We start from the raw sequence: 4,728 nt of genomic DNA, 5'->3' as shown, positions 1-4,728 counted from the left end.
ATAGTGAACATATAACGTGTATGTGGGCATGGCTATGATAGTGAACATATAACGTGTATGTGGGCATGGCTATGTTAGTGAACATATAACGTGGCGTGCGGTGTACTTGCGTGTTGCAGATGAGCATTTGACTGGCATTTACAGGTGATTATAGGCGAAATAGAGTAGAGAAACATTAAGACTTTGGTAGTAAATACATGTCTCTGTCTCTCTCTCTCTCTCTATCTGTCTCTCTATCTACCTCCACCTTCTCTTTCTCTCTCTATCTACCTCCACCTTCTCTTTCTCGCTCTATCTACTTCCATCTCTCTCTTTCTAATTCTCTCACGTCCACTCCCCTCTCTCTCTCGTCGTTTCTTCCTGTCCTCTCTGATTCGCGTACATTTGTTCGTGTATAGCAGCACTACAAACCGGCACTACTACTACTACTACTGCTACTACTATACTAACGCGCGTTCGATATCGTACCGTATAGCGCCTGCTGCGCTAATGCGCATAATTATATTTGCACAACCAACATCATTTGCCGAACATAATCTTAACCGTCCGTTTGGCGACTCAATTAACTTTCGTTGCGACATTTGCCGCCTGATGACAGACATCTCGTGCGCGTGTATTGCGCGGCCCTTGTGTGTTGCCACGACCCGGCCGCCGCCGCAGGCGTGAGAGTAGTATTTAGGTAACCTCCCTACCCCATCATCGGCGCTGCCGGGTTTGCTCACACAGGATCTGTGTGTCACACTAACTGCTGCCTATGTACGTAATGTAGCGAGGCCCCGTGAATAAATACACAGAAGACCCTGCTGGTCACTCTATCCCTCGCTAACTCACCCACTGCTGCTGCGACCGCACATACGCACACACGCACGTACACACGCACGCACGCACGTACGCACACACGTACACACACTGACGACCACTATGCAATTATTAATAGGCGCTGAAGTAAAGCTGATTGGGGGCTCGCTCTCCGTAAACCCCGTCTATGGAGGATTCGATATAATTGCATGCAGACCATCGGTGGTCGAAGGGAGGTACATACAGTGTCCGAGAGAGAGAGAGAGAGAGAGAGAGAGAGAGAGAGAGAGAGAGAGAGAGCGCGCGCGAGCGTACGTGCGTGCGTGCACGTGTGTGTGCGTGCGCGTGGGCGCCTATGCGCGTGCGTAGGTGCGTGCGTGAGTCCGTAGGAGCGTACATGCGTAGGTGCGTGCGTGCGTGCGTGCGTGCGTGCGTGCGTGCGACGAGAGAGAGAGCAGAGAGAGAGAGTGAGAGAGAGAGAGAAGAGCCACGAGAGAAGAAGAGAGAGGGAGGGAGAGAGTGAGAGAGAAGAGAGAGAGAGAGAGAGAGAGAGAGAGAGAGAGAGAGAGAGAGAGAATGAGCACGTGAGCGTGAGGCCGAGCGAGTGAGTGAGTGAGTGAGTGAATGAATGAATTATTCAGTTTGAGTGAGTATTAGGGAGAGCAAAGAGTGCATTCGTGGTGTGCCGTGACCGGCGGCCACGATGCGTTTGACTGTTAATTACACCTGCAATTTTGGGAGATAGCTAACTGAGAATAAGAGGGGGAGGAGGGAGAGGGTGAGAGAGGAAGGAGGGAAGGAGAGAGGGAGGGAGAGAGGGAGGAAGAACGAAAGAGGGCGAGCAATAAGAAAAAATGTTGGAAGGAGAAAGCGAGAAAGGAAGAGAGGAAGAACAATAGGGAAAATATAAGGGGAGAGAAAGAGAGAGAGAGAGAGAGAGAGAGACGGAAGGAGAGAGTGGATAGAGAGAAACGAAGAGTTTTGACTGATGCGGTGTCTGTAATCCCGTTACTCGAATGCTGCATGCTTGGTGCGCTTTGCACGCACGCACGCACGCACGCACGCACGCACGCACGCACGGTAATTCGCTAGTGATGTCGCGCTGTGAGCTATGACTCGGTCTTGTCGCGCGGGTGAAATGTGAGACGCTCCGCTCCACTGCAGCGGTTGGTTATCCCAACGTGGCATCGCATATAAGCAGTCGGCGTGCCAGGAGTCGCTGATCCTTCCTTCATACACGTCTGCAACGATGCACCTTTAAAGGTCTCATCACGACGAGAAGTGGACCGATTACACGTTCATTTTATCGAAAGCTCAAATCATGAGAAATTGTGATTCAGTTTTGATTGTGGTTCTGTGTGGGTGTTTGCTTCTTTTTTTAAATAGCGGAGTAGCATTCCGTAAGCGTTAAATTTCTCCACGGCGGAATGCAGAATTTGAAACGCGATGCGTTAGCATGGTGCCGTGGATTTTTCTTGTGCTTGATTTTGTTGTCGACCGAATGAATCTTTACCTCAAGTGATCGTATCTGAATTCGAAATATGCGTGTTGTGTTAGTAGAGCAAGGGGGATAAAACCCATAATCCACGACGGGTTTAATTCGCATAGTTTTCCCCACCAATAAACAGTTTGCTAACGTGATCACTGATGTCACATGATCTCTGGGCGGGCGTCGATTGGTCAATTTTTTCTTCGTAGAGACAAAACATATCTCGTGAATATCAAACGTGTTGGATAGCAATCTGTTTTAATTCTGAATAAATTTCGAACAAAATCTGTTACAAAACAGCGACTTTCGGTTTAAGACAAATGTTTCCCGTGTGTTGTTATTACGTCAATAGTCTGCGGTGCACGCTAGGCTTGACCATGCATGGGCACCCGTAATATGTTTGATAGAGACACCACGTAGCTGTAGTTTATAGCTATAGCATATATAGCATATCGTTGCTGAGATACGGGGCATTTACTGTATGGTATTGACCGTGACTCGCAGGTTCTGCAGCTTAATTGGAGTTAACCGAACTAAAATGTCAGGGCGGCTCACGTTTAATTAGATTCAACGTAAGATCGCAAATGTTTCGCTCCAACGATGTAAAAAAAAGAAAAAAAACCGACGCGCACGCCCAGGTGGCTTCCAATTTTCTCGAGGCATCTCTGCGTAGTGGCACGTTACCAGTACGGTGCCAGGAGCAATCGCTGCCAGTAGGGATTCCGTTATCAGCTAGCAGAGTGCAATTATAATGCCCAGACGGTCATCAATGTTTGATGAAATCTACTCCCGCGGGCCATTTAAAAACGTTCTCGGGCCGTTTAAAATTTCAGAGAGTGCATCGATTAGCATGATAGAGAACTTTTTAATTTAACGAGTTTCTATAAAAGGAATCACGTGACCTGATGACGATATTCGAAACAGGTGACCTTTTTCATATTGGCAAAAATCAAAATTAATCATGGCGTCGGGCTTTACCTATAATCACTCGGTCTGTTGTTCTGTGTGGCGTGTTGTTCCATACACGTATATGTTGTTCCGTACATGTCTCCGCATGTCTGTTGTTCTGTGTGGCATATGGTTACGTTCATGGTCTTTTGTGTTGTTTCACGTGATACATTGCTCTTTTTACATCTGTTGTTCTGTGTTGTATATTGTTCCGTACGTGTCTGGTGTTCTGTGTGGCGTATTATTCCGTGAACATGAACCTCCCTTGGTCCTTACGGATGTGCATAATAAATAAGGTGGTGCTTAACCTGGGTTTGTAGAAGCGAATAGATAGATCAGCATGAGAAAATAAATGCGCTCTGAAATGTAGTTAAAATTAACATGGTTTTTGCTGGGCTCAGATGTAAATATCGCACTAATGTAATATAATAATTACATATCGATTACTTAATCAAAAAACTAAATAATTTTAAATTAGATATTAATTGGTTCATAATAGAAATTTCGTTATATATATATATATATATATATATATATATATATATAATGTATATATGTATATATGTATAATTACGCGAGTATATCTAATAGGAGAGTATTGCAGCTGGTTTTTGCAGCGGGGAACAGCATCTCTCTCTGAAAAAAGCAGCGTTCAGCGCGCCTTCTTATCTTTTGTTATCTCTGAGATGGAGCTTCATTGAGATGAAGACGGTTGGAACCTTGTGTGAGTTACCCTCGGCTCTTTGAATTCGTCTTATTAGGTGCTTGACGAAGGTTTTCACGATGATTGTTTTACTTATTTCACGAAATGAGATGCTTTTCCGGCTACGTCAGAATTTCCCGTCTTGTTATCGCGCGCACGGTTAACGCAGTACCTCTTCCTACTTTTATTTTATTTTACTTCTCGAGTGATTAGAATAAGCTAGCTTTTCTAGTTTTAGCCTTTGGTTTTTTTGGCTGTTTTTCTTTGTGTTTCGATAAACTCGTGTTTTGCCAATAAGTTATGTTAATGTTAATCCCGCTGCTGGCTGTTCGGCTATGAAGTGAATCTCTTCAAACATGTGGTAACTCAGCTGTCGAGAATAAACAATGCTGCTGTGATGTAAGCACTTAGTTTCAGTCAACTACTTCTCGGTTTCAATAAGCTCTTCATCGGTCTAAAGTAATTTATTATAGGGGCCATACACTGTTAGTACATGAGTTTATCAGACACGTAACTTTACTCTCGCGTCCACCTACCTATCCTCCTCATACTCCTCCTTCTTCTTCTCCTCTTCCTCTCTCTCTCTCTCTTTCTCTCTGTCTCTCTCTCTCTCTCTATCTCTCTCTCTCTCTCTTTCTCTCTGTCTCTCTCTCTCTCTCCATGTTTCCCCAAAGAGAAATAGAGAGAGCGAGAGAAGAAAGCGAGAAAGAGAGACAGAGAGAGGTGGGGAGAAAAAGAAGGAGAGATGTGGTGAGTGAGTGAGTGAGTGAGAGAGCGACAGAGAGAGAGA

The sequence above is a fragment of the Priapulus caudatus genome, unplaced genomic scaffold (assembly GCF_000485595.1).
Source record: "Priapulus caudatus unplaced genomic scaffold, Priapulus_caudatus-5.0.1 Scaffold94, whole genome shotgun sequence".
NCBI lineage: Eukaryota > Metazoa > Priapulida > Priapulimorpha > Priapulimorphida > Priapulidae > Priapulus > Priapulus caudatus.
The sequence above is the reverse complement of the archived record's forward strand: the minus strand, read 5'-3'. Positions refer to the sequence as shown.